This window comes from Gavialis gangeticus, unplaced genomic scaffold (genome assembly GCF_001723915.1).
Source record: "Gavialis gangeticus isolate Ggan-Ray unplaced genomic scaffold, GavGan_comp1, whole genome shotgun sequence".
Lineage (NCBI taxonomy): Eukaryota > Metazoa > Chordata > Crocodylia > Gavialidae > Gavialis > Gavialis gangeticus.
The window spans coordinates 42,410,385-42,429,555 of record NW_017728995.1 but is presented as its reverse complement, the minus strand read 5'-3'; positions in this window follow the sequence as shown (position 1 = coordinate 42,429,555).

Genomic DNA, 19,171 nt, shown 5'->3' with positions numbered 1-19,171 from the left:
TTTGCTTTCTTGCTACTGCTTTCCATGCTGTCAGGGAAGCAGGTGATTAATTTTAAATGACCAATAATACAGTTCTATACATGGAAAATTATAACATTTATACATTTTCCATGTATAGAATCTAATTATTGGTGAGTTGTCTTAATTGGCATTTGGGTAAATACAGCGCACCGTCATTTTCTGTGGCCACAGATTTTCCCTTTCAGGAGGAAAGATGAAGTCGTCATTACCATTGTGGCTAAATAACATCCATGGAGCCTTTGAGTTGCTGGTGCTCGCTTTGGTGATATCTTAAAGACTAAAAATTAAATTCAAATGGTATACTGTGATTATATTCTTGAATCTATTATGCACATTTGTATTAGTGCAGTATTTGCCCAGTAGCATATCCTAAACTCAGCTGTATATGATAAGCATTGTTTAACAAAGGCCTCTGGGTATACAATCAATTGAATTCTTAACTGAAAATTTAGTTCTTGTTGCTTGTGAACTAGTCCTCACTTCTGTGAATACATTTTTTGGAAAATATTAGCAAGATTGGTACAAGCCTGTAGTATGTGGGTCACATCTTAATGGAGAAAGCTGCTGCTTTTCTTACTGCATAGAACATCCTAGTGAAAACTAGTGTTTAGTTATGTGGAAAAGCAAGGGGTTTGCCATTTTAGCTGACTCTTTTAAAGGGGTAATGTAAAGGAGGCAAGGATATTGCCTGTCAGGAGAGTAGAAAATGCTCTTCGGACTATGGATTGAGTCTCCCTGGTTTTTATACGAAGTAAGTTTCAGACTGTACCTTAGTTGTAAACTGTTCACCATTCATAATGGATACAATGCATATAATGCATTGTATATGTTCAAGACTCATGGTAGTTGGGTGTAGCAACAAAAGGCTAAAACACAGTTTAACAAATGGTAATTTATTGCACTTCCTGCTCAAACTTTGACAATCATTTGTCACTTTGAGATATATAACTACTTTAAAAGCTGCTGTGTGACCATCTTAATAACGATCTGATCTAATCCCCCCCACTCCCAACAACTAACTCACAACATTTATTGATGAATATAGTCACAAATCACCTTTTTTTTATTAATCAAGCAGCTCTGCCTGGGTACAGGGGGCAGTGGAGGGTATTCTCCAGGTTTCCTGTTTTGTTTTGGGCATTTTTTTCTGGAGTTGTACTGCATTTATGCTGTTTCAGTTATGTGCTTTTTATTTATGTTTCTGCCAGCCTATCCTGCATTGACCTAGTTTCCTTTTCTATGGACAAATTCCCTTAGGGTTACATTGATATTATCTTGTCCTGATTATTGTTTTAAAATAACAAAAACATGATGTAGTAGCTAGTGCTCATCCCCAATAGCTTTCTTTTAGGGAAATAAATACTGCAATGTTTTGGCTATTGAGGAAACATGGAGTACAATCTGGATTTAAGACGTCCAGCGTTCTCAATACATTTTCCCTTTTTAAAAATCTGAAGCTTAATGAAGGGAAAAAACGCATATTTTGCCATTTGGCATTTATTTTTTTAATGAATGGGTTAACAAATGCTAGGTTGATTGAATCTGACAAGGCCAACAAATTTTCAGTAGTTTTTAATAGCTTTCAAAGTAGTTTTATTTGATTGATTTTTTTTTTTTTTTTTTTTTTTTTTTTTTTTTTTTTTTTTTTTTAAAGTCAGTTTTTAATTACATTTAAAGTTATATCTAACAAAATGTATTTTGGCATATAGTTGACATGCCTGCTGTTTGAAACAGCAAAGTTGCTGGGCACCACATTTGAAAATTCATAATAAGGAAAGTCCAGCTCTGTCTCTTCCAGGCTGCTATTTCAAATAGTCAGAAAGCATTTTAGATCTGTCTCTTTTAATGTGGAAAGAAAATATTTATAGATGAATACATGAAGGAAATTTTACTTTTGTATCCATTCAGGACTATTTAGAAAGCCCAAATTTAATAAAAAAAAAAATGCAGCTTTTTACAAGAAATGTGCAAGCCAATGCAAACACAATAAACATAGGCCAAAAGGTGCAAGTAATCCTTTCTGGGCAACTGTAAATGATTTTGGAAACTTGTTCTCTGTTTCTTTATGCCACTCATTCACAGCTTCTGTGGGGAAATTAAATCTTGTACCTGGGGAAGAATGGGACTATTTTAAATTAGTAATTTTATTTTGTAAATGCGTTTAGATCCAAATGCTGCATTTAGGATGACTGTCATGGCTGTCTGTTGTGTTTGCATTTGCTTTACTAGGACTGGTGCAGCCCTACACTGAATGGAGTATAAATAGATCATACCTCCTGTACCCATGTTCTGTTTGAAATTAAAAAAAAAATGATCTCAGTATGTTTCCAAGTACATGAATGTATACTAAATATTAAGCAGCTTTCGTAGTTTGCTTATATTTTTTCTTCTAAATGTCTCTCTTCTGACAATGATAGTCCAGTAAACTCTATGTTTCAGGGTAGTGGTTATGGGATTAGCCTAGGTGAGAATTCTTCTTGTGTTTTGTTTTGTTTTTTTTTAGGTTGGTATTTAATGTTTTTATTATGTCTACCTAAATTAAGTAAACTTTCTTTTCAAAAGAAGTTGGACTTATTATAGAGACACGAAATGTTGGGCTAATTTCCAGAGTTCCTTTCCCAACAAAGCTGTTGACTTATTTCCAATACTTCAGATTTTTTAAATATTAAAACTGCTCAAAAGAAATATATGAAAATTCTTAGTTCTAATGATGAGGTGAGTTATTCCAAGAGCTATTATTTAGAGTTAATTCATGCTTTTAAATGAAGGTTGAATGAACCATTGTGGAAAAGACTTACCAGTAGAGATGGGGAGGCGGCGGGATGCCTCACCGGAAGCTGATTGTGGCAAAAGTGAAACTGTGGCAACCAGAGCTGTTGCGGGAAACGATCAAAAAAAAAGGTGGCTGAGCCGAGAGGAGCTGGGAACGGCTCCTGCGTCCACATGGGCATGCTTTATAAGAGCGTGCTGGGGCTGATTGGTCGGCCAGATGCCCAGATCCAGAATAAAATACCCAGCGGAAGACAAGCCTGTGGGACTGGAAATAGAGTCCCCAACCAGCCTGGAAGGGCCAGAGCTCTTGAGCGACCCCAGCGAGGGGACCTGGTAGGTACCCCAGAAAGGGGTCATGACAACAGCGCAGGGCCAAGGAGGGCCCAAGGATCTATTTACAGGGTCAGCGTGGACCGAGGGAGGTGGCAGTGACGAGTGGAGTATGGCAGGACCCAGCAGTGCCAGGATCCGGACACAGGTGATGGACGTCGGGTACCAAACCCGGGGAAGAGTTGTGCCAGGGGATGGGATGGTGCCGAAGCTGGACACCATGTAGGCAGAGAGAAGTGGGGCCGTAGGAGACACTTGGCATAGAAGCATCACTATTAGCCTGTGGCCAAAGATCCCAAGAGACCAAGTGCCAAGAAGGTTCAGAACATCAACCTCGGTGACACAGGTGACAACATCGCAGTTGGTGTTAGGCAGGATATAGGGGAGGTAGAGTCCCACAATGGAGGAACAGCGGGAACGACCAAGGAAAGGTGCCAGCGGAGGTGGGCCAAACATCATCCTCCCGATCCAAATATGAACATCATCAAAAATGTGGCAGGTGAGGCCCCTGGGGGACCAAACCAAAGTCAGCCCAATAACCAGGCTGTTCAGCCCAAGGAGAGGAACCCACACTCGTGACGCTCAGGGGAAAGACATGGGAGATTACAACCATTTTTATTTAAGTGTCATAACTGAAATGCAAATGAATTTCACCTATATGCATTATTCTTCTACAGGACTCTAGAAATCATCTCATCTCAAACTCCCCCAAAACCCTAACACACACTATGATTTTCTCATCCGTTTCTGTAAGCCTATGACTTCCATCACTTCCTTACTAAAGGCTAAGCTGTGCAAGGATGCTGTTCTGTTTAACGCTGGTTGATGTAAGCTGGAAAGTTTTGTGGTTACTTGAAAAGGAAATGGCAGTTTCACATTAACAGGTTTTTTCCCTTATTTGCTTTATGGTTTTTGTATTTAGTGTAGAACATTTTCCAAATGACATTGAGAAAATGATCATTTTTATTTTTAAAATCTATATTTATATTCTGTTAATTGCAAGTTTCTGTCCTTGACAACTTTTCTCTTTGACCCTGATTCTTCCTATTCAGAAATGTTGCCAAACTGTTAGGGTCTTTATATAATAGCTTTTGTTCTCTCACTGGCAGCATTGACCTCCCTTGTTTTTTCAAAGATTTGTCAAGGAGGCCTGGGTTGTTTTCACACACACATTCCCGGTCTTGGTCAACAAATATTTCCTACATCTAATTGCTGCTAAAATAAAAAGATGGGAGATTAGGTGGTTTTTAAATATGTAAATCAGTTGTGGAGGATCTTTAATTTTTGTTTTTCTGTGGAGCAGGCATATTGTCTAAATCTATTACCCAATACAAGGCTGTCCAATTTCTAAGCAGCCAGGAGCCAACCACCAACGGAGGCCGCATACCCATGGGCCACACCAGTGCAAGCTGGAGCCACAGGTGGCGCAGGCATCCCTTTTCTCCCCAAACTGCTGCCTTGTGTCAACTGCTGCTACACCACGTGCCTGTGTGGGCCTTTCTGGAGAGGGTGTAGTTAGCAAAAGCCAGAGGAGGGAGGGGGAACCCTAGAGACTTCAGTTGCTGTTGGGAGTAGGGGGAGCAGCAGCTGGGCAGGAGCCCAGGGGGCCACCTGCAACTTACACTGTCACGGTCTGCATGTAGTTCATTGTCCACCATTTGGAAAGCCCTGACCTAATGCCTATTCTTAGTTTTACTATACAAGATGTTGTCTCACCAGGGCATGCCTGGTCTTACACAAGGGCTGGAGTTATGACAAAATCAGAGCCATACACAGCCTTTAGCACTCAGAAAACTTTCAGTGATTACATGGGTGAGAGATGGGGAGAGGCAAGGGAAGCACAGTTTTCTCTTTAGAGCAGGGGTGGGCAAAATATGATCTGCGAGTCAGATCTGGCCTCCACAAGGGATTTTGGCCTGGAGCAGGTCCCTTGGCCCCACCTGGCCCAGGAGCAGGGGGTGGCCCAGGCCAAGGGAAGTGGTGTTGGCCCCTACCCTGGGGGTCTTTAAGAAGAGGCTGGATGCCTACCTGGCTGGACTCATTTGAGTCCCGTTTCTTGTTTTGGGGTTTTGTTGTTCTCCCGCCCTGGCGGGGGGTTGGGCTAGAAGATCTACTAGGTCCCTTCCGACCCTAAATCTATGAAACTATGAAACTGTGGTGTGTGCAGCTGGTTGTGCTGCCCCTAGCAGCCCTAGCTGTGCTTCCTGGAAGCCCTGACAGTGATTCCTGGCTGCTGCTGGTAGCATCTCTGCTAGTACTGGGCCTAGACCTGCTGCCTGGGCACCCTGTCCCTTTTGCCCTACACCCACCACTGGGGGTGCTGGACAGAGTGGGTGGGCAGGTGAGCGGGATGTCCGTGGAGATGGCAGGGTGTGCTTGGCTGGGCAGATGGGATAGGGTCGCAGGAGGGCTGGTAATGGGATGGGTGGGCAGGGCTGGGATCACTGGGCCATTTAGGGAGTTTTGGTGAGCTGTTGGGTGGGGGCGAGGGGATGTGCTGACCCAGCTTGCAACATTTCACCAAAGCTCCCTAATGGTCCTCCAGCCCAAATAATTACCAAGTGGTGCTGGTGTACAAACAATTCTAGATTGGGTATGATTGGAAGGTGCTGGATTCCATTTTCTTATGTTAGACACAAGCAGAACAGTAAGATTGACAGAAATTTGATTTATAGGAATGCAAAATCTGTTGAGAAGTATGTATTAGTATTTGTTAGTAATCTTTCTGTTTTCTTGTCTCTTGGATGCTACTGTTGGGTGAACAGGCCTGGGTCCAGGAAGTTTCTTGATTATACCATAGAAAAAAGAAAGCTTTCCTCTCTTGCTTTGTTCTGTGGGATTTGCAGTCCCACAGATTTGTTGGACAAGGTTAATTTTCAAAATTTATTCTTCATATGTATTCCTTTATAGCAGATTAGAGGTTAGTTACATCAGTGATACAGGAATAAACTGGATAGGAATTCAATTTTAAAGCTATTCTGTTAAAAGTATAAATGGTACCCAATGAATATCGTAATTTCCTTTCAGAATATGTAGTACATCATCATAACATGTGCAAGGAGTTGCAATTTCAGTAAAACATAGAAATAGTAATTTTACAATAGTGTCCCCAGGACATATATAAAACTGTAGCATTTCTTCAGCTGCACAAGCAGGAATCTGCAAATAGCAAAACTTTTTTGAAAATGCCACTTCGGCTAAATGGAGACAGATGTAAAGTAGCAATGGAGGGGAAAACAGCTCACTACAGATCAGATGCCCAGTTTGTTAAACTCTAAGAATAGTTATCAACTCCTACTTTCGTTTTGAGATATGCCACTTGCATTTGGTACTCAATTGCAGCATAGACTTACACATGAACAGTTTTAAAGGAACGTCTGAAAGAAAAATGAGTACTTCAGAAGGTAGATTGCTACATCAACAGCTTAATGGCTGCCTAAAACTTTAGCCATTAGTGGGACTATAAAAAAAATCAAGTAAAACATGGGATTAGATAAGCAACTGAAATGCTAAGCAATGTTAAAAAGAATGCTGCAAAATATATTCATTCCATAATCTTAAAGGTTGCTGCTCCATTTTTCTCCTCGGCAACAATCTGGCTAAAATAGACACTTCCACTCATTTGCAGATCTGCATGATTTTCATTCAGTGCAGCCTTTTGGGCATTCATGCAGCAGAACTCATTGAATTTGCTTTTTGGATGCTGCAGCATATTCTTATAACTTGTATCTTGATTGAAAAATGTGGCTTTCATGTGGTGTTTGTAAAACTGGCAAAGCTATGTTTACTCTTAAACAGACTTGCAGCCATGGTTAAATATTAAGGTCTAGATGTTGGCATATATATGAAGTTTTCCTTTGTGTTTACCAGACTCTCTAGGTTTATTACACAGCATAAATATTTCAATCTTACAATTTTATCACATTAAATTAAACTAATTTCAAAAAGAAAGAAGTCGCTGGAAACTTTACCAGTTCTAAAAAGGTTTCTATTTCCTGTTGCTCTTGATTCAGTCCCCCTCCACCGAATCTTGCAGCCTGAATAACCAGGCAGGAAATGAGTTCCAGTCAAGAAGTATCCTCAAACAACGTGTCATCTATCAGCACTCTCCCAGTTAAATGGAGAAATACTGTTTTTATCATCTTAGAGAATCACAACTGACATAATTTGAGAAGAAACTCAGCAAGTTGTGACATTTGGTCTAGCCATATGCTTTAGATATTTAGCTCAAAGTCGAGATGGATGGGCCTGAATTGGCAGGAAACAATCAATGTCCCCCATCTCCCCCCACCTTCAGCAAAATTTGAGATAGATAGTGTACCCCAGTCAGCAGCTGAAGATGAATCTCAAGATGGATACATTGATAGTAGAGAGTCCTAGTGTACCTACAGGGCAGCCTTATAATACAACAGTTAGTGAAAGCTTATCCTACAATCTCCTAACTACTCTATTTCCAAGCAGCAGCTCTGGCTGGAAATTGCCTGCCAGTTTATAAAGGGCTGAAAAATACCCTGATTTTGGAGTCATGAGGTACTTCCAATTCCAGCAATATTCAGTATTTCTGACACAGAAATTTGCAATTTGACTGTGATGGCTGAGAAGGCATTATATCAGCATCTTTCAACCTAGTCAGAGACTGTCATCAGGGTATAGGTTGAGCATTGATTCAAGACTAGAATGCATCATTACTTTGGTAGAAATCAAATGTCAACCTATGTACTGTATTTTTTCTCAGAAACTAACAGCAAAGGTAATCGACCATACTGAAAAGCACTGCAGGAAGAAATCAAATGGCCCTAAGATAGCCTATGAAAGGTGTAAGGAAAACGACGCAAAGCTGGGACTAAACTAATTTAATATGTCCAGAGTGCCAAAGCAGGAATGTGAAGTCATTATACAGATTTAGTAGGTTTGTAGGGAGTTCAGAGATTTAAATCTTTCCAAACATAATTGTAGAAATGCAAGCATGTTCCTCTATAATACCAAAGGCAGCATCCAGACTATAACACAGTTTACATTGCTGCTATGGCCAGAAGTCTTCACATGTGCCATGATAAAGTACAGCACTAGCATGGATCCTTGATGAGCCAGCAAGCTTGCAACCCATCACTGTTGTCTTGTAATTGTGGTTATTCTGGGTCAATTAAGATCTACTCCCTTCAGCACTGGTGAGGCCTCCCCTGGAGGTACTGTCTCCAGTTGTGGGTCCTGGGCTTCAAGAAGGATGTGGAAAGTGTGAGAGGGTTCCCAGCTTCAGGGTGAGCTGAGGATGAGGATGCTGGGGTCCCACCAGCCATAAGGCATCATGGGACCTGATGCTTGATCCCACAATCACGCCTCCTGCTATGCACGTGTGGCAGGACAGGAAGCATAATTGTGTGAATCATGTATCAGACTGCATCACACCTTTGCCTGCATGTCTGGCAGGGATCTAAAAAAGAATATCAAGTAAGAGATGGACGATGGTACTATGTTATAGGTATCATAGGTGAGCATGGGATATGTCCAGTTCTGGTGTCTACTCTTCCAAAAGGAAGTTGAAAATTTGAAAGAGGTCCAGAAAAATCCTGTAAGAATTATTTGAGATGTGGAAAACATGCCTGAGAAATTTAATTTCAATCTATTTAGGTTGCTCAAGGGGTGACTTGATCCTACTCTACAGGTACCTACATTTAGAAAAGATTCTGAGATTAGATAGCTCCTTATATAGCAGAGAAAAGCATAATAAGTTCTAATGTTTGGAAAAAGAGGGCAACTTCAAGCTAGAAATAAGATGCATTTTTTCAGGATGATGAGAACTCACCATTGAAACACATTCTCCTTCACTGGGTAAGTTGTTATTTAGAATAAGACCAAATATCCAGTCTAACCAAGGATCAGCTGGGATGAAATTAGACTGGAATGCGATGAAAATATAGGGGGAAATTTGCACAAAGTATCAGAAAAAAAAAAAGATCTCTTAAAACTTCGGAACAGACTCCGCAGTGGAAGAAGAACCTTTACCTCGGAGTGCATTATCTGATGTTTCGGGCCTGTCTGATCCTAAGGAACACACGAGATTCCTAGGGAATATTAGATGTGCACAGAATCTCAAGTTCCTAGTGTATCTTCATTATGCCTTATTCACTTTAGAAATCCCTGTTCTAAAGTCATGAGAGAGAAGCATTAAGCTCTTTGCCTGTTCTAGGACAACGCTGACTGAAAAATCAACTGATATGTCCCAGCATCAGGGCTTGCTGTTCTTATCTTTTGAACTTTCTTCTATGTTCTTTTTGTTCACACTGACAATGGACTTCACTGCAGCTGATATTAGTGTATGTGTGGTGTTCTCTTCCTTTTCCTCAGACTGGTTACAGATCCTTTTGGTTATCAGGCTATCAAGAGCAATTGTTTATAGTATGATTTTTTTTTAAACAAAATAAAAATATTCAGATTGTGTTTGAAAGAAATTGGCTTGCACTAATAAAAGTATTGTGTGCAACATGTGGGAGGTGGTCACACCACTCTTCTCAGCACTGGTTAGGTCTCCACTGTAGCACAAAACCCAGTCCAGGCACTGCATTTTAAGAAGGATGTAGAAAAATGAGAGGATCCAAAGGCAAATGACTGAGATTAAAAAGAGGGATTGGGATACAAGCTAGATGAGGAAAGACTGAGGGAATTAGGTGTGTTTACTTTGGGGAAAGGAGGCAGGGTGGGGACATGACATGGACTGTTTCCTTGGGGACTCAATGGTTGCAAATAATTTTTACAGCTTTCACTGGGCTTCCTGTAGAAGAGACCCTGAAAAGGAGTTTGCTATCTATAATTTAAAATATCTTTTGTTAGGATATTTAGTTTTGAGGCTAAACAGAATGAGGTGATAAGCGTTTCTTCTAAGGGTCGGGTTTTTTCTTATGTTTCTGTTTACTTGCATTTACTAATGTGATAAGTACTGGGATTATATATATTCTGTCTCAGAGTCACTTTCTTTGATGTACCAGTTTATAATATAATTTGTATATCTCCTGGTTCAAAATCAAAGTGTGTGTGTCTATACTAAAAAATGTAATAGAGAGCATAGTGTTGAAACATCTGATCCAGTGTGGGTCCTGGCGTTGCCACACTAGACTCTTTCTGATACCCAGTCTGTCTCTGTATTCTGCCTGCAGCGTGCAAAGTTGCCAAGTACTGACAGTTCCCCTTGAAACCAAATGAACTGCATCTACATAACCAGTTCCTAGGGCTTGGTCCTTAGTTTTTCTGCTTTATTTGTTTTAAATGCAGAGATTCAGCCAAACCCATTTTTCTTTCAGTAGATTTTTTTCACACAATTACTGTGGCTCTTCTGACTAAAATCCTTATTCTGCCTATTGTTACACATGGGTAAGCTCCTGCAACCACACAATCTCACTGAGTGTTGTGATGCTTTGCCTGGCTGAAAACACCCAGAAGAATTGGAGCCAAAAAAGGTAGACTAAAAAAAAAAAATTCTGCTTGAAAGGTTGTTTGAAAATATGCAAAATACCTATTAGCCATTCCTTAAGGTTCCAATTCAGGAATGTGCTTAAAATGCTTAAATTGAAGCACTGGATTAAAATTAATCCAATTCTAATTTAATTTAATGGGATTTAAACACATTTTGAAACAGTTCACTGAGGAAAGATGCTTCCCTGACTCGGGGTATAAGGCTACATTTTTATCGCAGCATTTTTTTGTGTGGAAAAGTCATGGGATATCCTTATAGGAAGGGGCCCAAATCGGTTGCTTTTAAATTATATACTTGCAATAAGAGTGTGTGTGTGTGTATTGGGAATCAACACATCCATATTTTTCCATTGCTCACTCACAGTGAGCTCTGAACATTTTCCTAAATATGACTCTCCTTTTTAAACTTGATAGAGGAAAGTTTAACCTTTCTTGGTATAATTAAAGTTCTTACTGCAAGATTATGGCTGTGGTTCCTTGCCTTGCAACAGGGTTGTTACGGAACTGCTATTGCCTGTTAGGCTCCCATGTGGCTCAAGGTCTAATGTTGTCCTTCCCAATGACATTTGTTCATCTGTTTCCCAACAGGTCCACCAGCTGTTGAACAAAGATGCCCAAAAATCTGAAATCCTTGACTGAAAGTTAAAGAAATCATGATTTCTGTAATTGCTAGGACGGCAGCTTTCCCCAGTTTGACTGGCTCTAAGCAGTGCATTTTACAAAAAGGAGCCCCAAATTTCAAATAAAATTGAAAAAAATGCATTTAATATTGTGTCTGCAGGTTTACAGTCTTTGGTGTTTTATATCCAGCATACAGCCATTTTAAAAAAATAAACAAGTTTGAAAGCTTTTAGCTGAGATTTGGCTGCATAAATGTTCCAGTAAGTGAAATATGTGGTTAAGTATTTATTTACTGGTACTAGTTGCTTAAAGTAATAACTAAGGTCTCAGCCTGAAACTTGTGTGGGTAGATCACCACACCTGCAAAGATATTAATTGATTTCAGAAGAGTGCTGTGAGGGTGTCTAAGTCCAGCTGCTTGGCACATATATATACACACACTCACACACATCCTGTTTTAAAAAATAAGGCCAAATCCAGTGGTGTGTGTTATGTACTAAATAAAAATATCCTTTGGTCCCTTATTACATTCAGAATACAACAGTATGATGAACCTGATGTCAGAGTAGGACTATCTTTACATTTACCAGATCAGAAGGAAGGATGATACTATTCAGTGGCAGGAGGACTATACAGAAATTCAATTAGAACTTAAACATTATAGTTTTCCTGATCAGTAATGTCATTTTGAATGTCATATTTGAAGCTCATTCATTTTATTGTGGTTTGCTATTTAAGTTGTACAAGAACTGGGAGTAGTCCTAAAGTTTTTCATAGGGCGCTTCCAGGTGAGTGTGCACGTATGGTTTGTGGCATGTCATAGCTGTTTGAGGTGCTGCAAACTGCATGCAGTACATGTGCACCTCTTCACCACTCTACTAAATTTGCAGTGCAGAGGCAAAATTTGACACTGGGAGATCCTGGTGTCAAAAATCACTGCTAAAAAAAGTGGTGCAGTGTATGTGCCAGCAGTGTGCACCACTGTAAATGGAGCCTGGCTGGCCAGAGCCACGCTCTGGCTGCCAGCCAGGCTCTGAGCAACTGGATCAGTGCCTGCATGCTCACCTTGCTGGGGTCATCTGACCCCAGCAGTCTTTCCTGCCCAAGATCAGGGGGCCTAGACCTGACAATTTCAAGAGATCTCTGCCAGCCCTTAACATCTATGAATCTATGACTCTGAACTGAAGCGTGTCTCCACTTCCCAGATTCTTGGGTTTTGTTGGCCTTGTTAGGACACATACACTTGTGAGTTGTAAATCTAACCAACAAAGAAGTTTTCAGAAATTGATTAGCTTCTTGAAAAAGATCATTTTTTCCCGTTCAAATTCTGGATCCAGTTATGATAAACAAAATAATATTGGTACCCACTCTCTCTAACAGGGATAACAAAAATTTGTCCCGGCTTGCACAGGCATGTTTGTATCATTATTTATATTTCCATAAATGTTTACTGTATCGAGTTTTTTCTGGAATCAAAAGGGAAAAGTCTCTACTGCATTAAAAAGTATGTAGATAACAAATGTTCTAGAGCACAGATTGTTTCCCCTCTTGTCTTATCCAGTTCCAAACACAAAAGGAGCTAATTAACAATTAGCATACTCTTCAACTCTTCCCCCCCAACCAGTCTTTAGTATGGCAATTAACAGGCATTTTCCTCTTGATTTATGATTGAACATTCTATCCCAGGGAAAGTGACTCTTGTTTGAAATATATGCTGGGAGAAAATTTCAGGCTAGATCCAGAAAAGAAACGGGGTACAACCTGTGAGCAGGGATCAATCTGCAGTCAGCACACTGAGTTGGGGAATGCCTAGAACTAGTCATTCCCCAACTCAGCACCTCAAACAGCAACAAAGAGAAGTGCTGAGGGTAGGGTTCCTGTGGTGGATGTTCTTAAACCCCACTCCTGTCTAGAGTTTAGGTGCCTTATTCCAAGCTGCAGAGAGAGAAGCATCTTTCCACTGTGGATTTACAGCCTAGAACTCCGTCCTGAAGGTGCTCAAGCCCCATTTTTCCCCTCCCACAGGAAAAACATACAAGTGGACTGATGATTGTAACGATTCTCCCAGTACAACAACGCAACAATGGTACACACACTCCTTTAGGATGTGGGAGATCTAGGTTCAGTGCCCTCTTTTGCTAAAGGGATTCAGTATTACATTTCCCACATCCTTAACCGGTGCCCTACTTACTACTCAGCTATAGCTTCTCCTGGAGTCAGGATCCATCCACCAATCCTGTTTTAATGTGCAGAAAATAATTAGAAGTAAAAAAATAATATCGGTAGAAGGTAGGAAACAACTCTTTAGCCTAGTGGTTACAGCAGTCATTAAGGGGAAGTCCCTGCTGCCTCCAAGGATGCATGAAACAGCCCATGGACAAAACACATTTTTAGGTAGTGTCATTTTTGTATTTCACACCAAGATTATTAAACATACCATCTGTCCTGAAGGGTGGAGTATTTTATTCATTGCTTTACCAGAAACACAGCTGCAGTACTGAATTAGCACCAGAAGTAATAATGTCTTCTTTCAGTCTCTGTGAAAAAGTGGTGGGATTGCAAATGGGTGGGTAGCAGGAATTTAATGTAGCTAGGGGCATAGCCAAATGTTTAAAATAGTAATTTTATAACAAGGATCTTAGTACTACATGCACTGATATTCAGGACTCCTCCTGAAGCTTCAATCCTTCAGTCACCCTGACATCTGCTGGGAGGGCAATACAGCAGTGTGTAGGCAACACAGGAAGTTTTTGGAGAGTGTTGGGGACAATTTCCTGGTGCAAGTGCTGGAGCGACTAACTAGGGGTTGGGCTCTTCTTGACCTGCTGCTCACAAACAGGGAAGAATTGCTGGGGAATGTAATAGTGGATGGCAACCTGCGCAGCAGTGAGCATGAGATGATTGAGTTCAGGATCCTGAGGAAAGGAAGGATGCAAAGCAGCAGAGTAAGGAAAGGAGACTTAGACTCACTCGGGGAAACTCATAGGCAGGATCCCCTGGGAACCCAGATGGAAGGGAAAAGAGTCCAGGAGAGTTGGCTGTACTTGAAAGAAGCCTTACTGAGAGGGCAGGAACAAAAACATCCCAGTGCACAGGCAGACTAGCAAGTATGGTAGAAAACCAGCTTGGCTTAGCAGGGAACTTTTCAGTAAACTAAATCACAAAAAGGAACCTCATAAGAAGTGGGAACTTGCAGAAATAACTAGGGAAGAATATAAGAGCATTGCTCAGGCATGCAGGGAACAAGTCAGGTAGGCCAAAGTGCAACTGGAGTTGTAGCTAGCAAGAGATGTAATGGGAAACAAGGAGGGTTTCTACAAGTATGTCAGTAGCAAGAGGAGGATCATAGAAAGTGTGGGTCCCTTACTGAATGGGGGGGGGCAAGCTTGTGACAGGATGCAGAAAAGGCTGAAGTGCTCAATGTCTTTTTTGCCTCAGTCTTCACAGGCAAGGACAGCTCCCAGACTACTGCACTGAGCAGCCCTCAGAGGTGAAGGAACAGGTTAGGGACTACTTAGAAAAGCTGGAGGTGTACAAGTCCATAGGGCTCAATGGGATGCACCTGAAGGTGCTGAGGGAGTTGGCTGATGTGATTGCAGGGCTATTGGTCATCATCTTTGAAAACTCATGGTGATCAGGAGAGTTCCTAGATGATTGGAAAAGGGCAAACATAGTGCCCATATTTAAGAAAGGGAAGGAGGATCCAGGGAGTTACAGGCCAGTTAGCCTCACCTCAGTCCCTGGAAAAATCATGGAACAGATCCTTAAGAAATACATTTCTAAACGTTTTGAGAAGAAGGTGATTAGGGGCAGTCGGCTTGGATTCACCAGGGGCAAGTCATGCCTAACCAACCTGATTGTCTTCTATGACTAGGTTACTGGCTCTGTGGATGCAGGGAGACCAGTGGATGTGGTGCACCTTGATTTTTAGCAAGGTTTTTGATATGGTCTCCCACAACTTTCTTACAGGTAAGCTAAGGAAGTACGGGCTGGATGAACAGACTGTGAGGTGGATAGAAAATTGACTGAAGCATTGGGTTCAGAGAGTAGTAATCAATGGCTCAATGTCTAATTGGCAGCCGGTATCGAGGGGAGTTCCTTAGGAGTTAGTCCTGAGGCCGATTTTGTTCAATGTCTTCAGTGACCTGGAAGATGCCATAGAGTGCACCCTCAGCAAGTTTGCAGATGACACCAAGCTGGGAGGAGTAGTAGATTCATTGGAGGGTAGGGCTAGGATTCAGAATGACTTGGACAAATTGGAGAATTAGGCTAAAAGAAATCTCATGAGGTCCAACAAGGACAAGTGCAAAGTCCTGCACTTAAGATGGAACAACCCCATGCACCAGTACAGGTTGGGGACTGACTGGCTGGGCAGCAGCTCTGCAGAAAAGGACCTGGGGGTTACAGTGGACAATAAGCTGACTATGAGCCAGCAGTATGCCCTCATTGCCAATAAAGCTAATGGCATACTGGGCTGCATTGGTAGGTGTGTTGCCAGTAGGTCAAGGGAAGTAATTATTCCCCTCTATTCAGCAGAGGGGAGAGAGTCTCATCAAGGGCGACAAAAATGTTGAGGGGCTAGGGGACATGACTTTTGAGGAAAGACTGGGGAAACTGGGCTTATTTAGTTTAGAGAAGAGGAGATGGAGGGGATTTAATAGCAGTCTTCAACTACCTGAAGCAGGGTTCAAAAGAGGAAGGAGCTAGGCTCTTTTCAGTGGTGGCAGATGACAGAACAAGGAGGAATGGTCTTAAGTTGCAGCAAGGGAAGTTTAGGTTAGATATCAGGAAGAATTTTCTCACTAGGAGGGTCGTATACCACTGGAACAGGTAACCCGGAGAGGTGGTAGAAGCTACATCCTTGGGGGTTTTCAAAACCCGGCTAGACAAAGATTTGGCTGGGATGACCTAGTTGGGGTTGGTCCTGCTGTGGACTGCATGACCTCCTAAGGTCTCTTCTAATCCAACTTTCTATGTTTCTAGGAAGCTAATGAGATTGAGCTTTTAAATTGGTTGGGGAAGACTGACTTGCTTGTTCTGCATTAACAAGTTAGCCTGCAGATCAGAACAGGTGTACATTTTTATGCTGTAGTGTATTACAGGAGTGAATTACAGACAAATACAGATATAACATGAATAATAGTAGAAACTCTTCCTATTAGCCTACTTTTTGGTTATTCTAGTTGAATCTAGTTGAATTTTTGGTTATTCTAGTTCATCCCTTTGTACTTACTTAAAGATCTTCTTATGAAGAAATCAAAATTCTTTAAAACATTTGTACAAATGTTTTAAAGAATTTTTTTACTGAATTCCAAGATAAAATTAAAAAGATAGCTACAAAATTGCAAGTCTCATAGTTATAACATATTCAGGACAATTGTTTGAAACTGGTAGGTGGATCTGTCTCTCTCTACCTGAGCAATACTGGGAATGTGAAATTAGGTCATCTCTGCTCTTTCTGGGAAACGTATTGGATCTCTTGTTATTGAAGAGGTGGAAGGGATGTTGAATGCAAGCATTAACAAAGAAACAGAACAGCAGCAGCAGCAAAACAAAAACAAAAGTCAAACTCCTTTCTGTCTCAAAATAACAGCTTCAAATATCTTGTAATGTTAAGTACTTTTATTAGTTCTTCAACCACCAGAGAGGTTTTTAAGGTGAAAAAACAAGTAGGAAATGGTGTAGGATGAGACACCTTTCCAGCTAATATGTCATGAAGAAATTAAAACATGGCACAACTTCCTGTCCTCCCTTTTTTTCCTTTTTTGCAGGTCACCTGGAAACCTTTCTCTCAAGTACATGGAGAGCAGCATAGAGTTGTGAGAATGTAACTGGAGGCATCTTCATCAAAGGATTAGAATGTAATCTCACTGTCAAGCAATTGATAGTTAGTTTTTGGTTACAGGCATAGAATAATCAGTAAAGGCTACAAAGCCAACCCTTCAGCTTGGCTTCAGGGATAGTTCCCTTTGATAGAATTTGTGCCCAAGGAAAGTCTGAAGAATTCATGCCCGTTACATGTGAGATCCTGCAAAAATATATTGCTTATTCAATATTAATTTGCAGGGAAAATAATATAAGAGTAGAATGTATGTAGCACAGCAACAAGGGGGTTGTTCTGATTCATTTCCCGTAGATCTTTGACCTTATGGCCAGGATTGTCAAAAACAGATGCCAAAAATAGGTCTTGTAGCTCCTTATTTAGGAACATAAATAGGTCTCCTGATTTTCAAAAATGGTGTTAAATACCCATTTCAAGTGAAACAAACAGCTGGATGTGTTCTGTGGTTGAAAAATAGGTCCTTTATTTGAGTGCTTGTAAAGTCTTAAAAGCCTAACTCTAGGGCTTTCGGTGAGACTTCAGTAGCCTGGGTATGTCCCCTTCAGCACAGGGATGAATTTCACACACAACATATCAAATGAGTAGGGAAATTTGTTAATTAACAATCCACAGAGATCAACAACAAAAACAATTATAGAATATTTCTGAAAAATTAATACACTTGAGGAAATCTCTGGCTCCCTCCTGTGAATATTAAGTATGCAGAAAAATAGGTTAAATAACATTCATTTTACGGCACATAATGGCCAGCGGGTAAAATGAATGCAGTGTGAGGGCTGAGTCCAATCACAAAAACCTGCATGCCAGATGGAATAGCTTTGTTAAGCTATTGAATGCACATGTTAATTAAAACATATACAAGATTATCAAGTATAACTGTAACCACAAGCTAGCTGGGACCTTGCCTTCACAGAAGAGGTTTCTATATAGACCCATTTTTATGAGGATTTTTTAAACTACTTGTCTCAGCAACGTAGCTGAAATTTTTGCTGAAGGATGACAAGAAAGGGTGAAGGAAAGCTTACCTCATTTTACAAAATAAGTCACCTAATAATTTATAACAACAACCATTGTGAATAGGAAAACATCTGTCAAAGAAATATTATTAAAAGTAGACAGAACCATCATTTTAGTTTCTCTCAAATGACATTTGACATGGGTTCTCAGGAAATGGACTATATATCTAATGGGGAGAGATGATCTCACAGATGAAACTTTATTGCCTCTTAGTCATTATTTAACTCCACATACTTTCTCAAAATTTTCCCTCCTATTGGCAATCAAATATTGTCATTGTGGCAATCATACCAACTGTTTACATGGAAGCAAATTAGGAAAGCTGTTGACCATGTTTTTACTTCTCAGGGCAGCTTAATAAGCAAAATGAGGAGACTTACCACCACTTGGCCATCCACTTGGTTGCAGTATACCAGTGACTGGTCTGTCTGCCACACTTTCCAGAACCCCAGTTTCCTGAAGAATTCATTGGGCACATCTAGGAGATAAAGTATTTAAAATACACTTTTAGAATAAAGGCACTGAACAAGTGATAGGAAAGTACATGTTATCCTAAATGCTACTCTGTATAATCAAAAAAGAGCGTACAGTGGCTAGAATGTTACCTGCATCTCTAAGGAGAGCTATAGGCTCAGCATTTATATGTTTGTTTAATTTATTTTCAAGTGGCTATAAAATATATATTTTTAAATATTGCTAAAACTTAAAAAACCCCCATTGTCACAGATAACATTAGTTACTGGTTTATATCTCCAAAATCAAAATTCTTTGTGTACACAGTAATGGCAACAGTTACACACAATGTCCCACACTATTGCACTAATGAATTTCTAAGTTTTGCCTCAACATGTATCCAAACATATTAAAAAAGATGTGCTGTGCCCACAAATGGCCAGATGAAAAATGGTGGATGAGACACAGACTGTTAAAACTACTGAAAAAAAAACTAGGCTGTTTTAATGTTTATTTGCCATTTTGGATTATTGTCCAACGTCACTAGAATGCATGTGGTATCTTACACAGCAGTTACTGGGATGCAAACTGAATAGGGACTTCCCTATAACAATGAAGTAGTCCAACATAGTCCTGTGTATAATTATA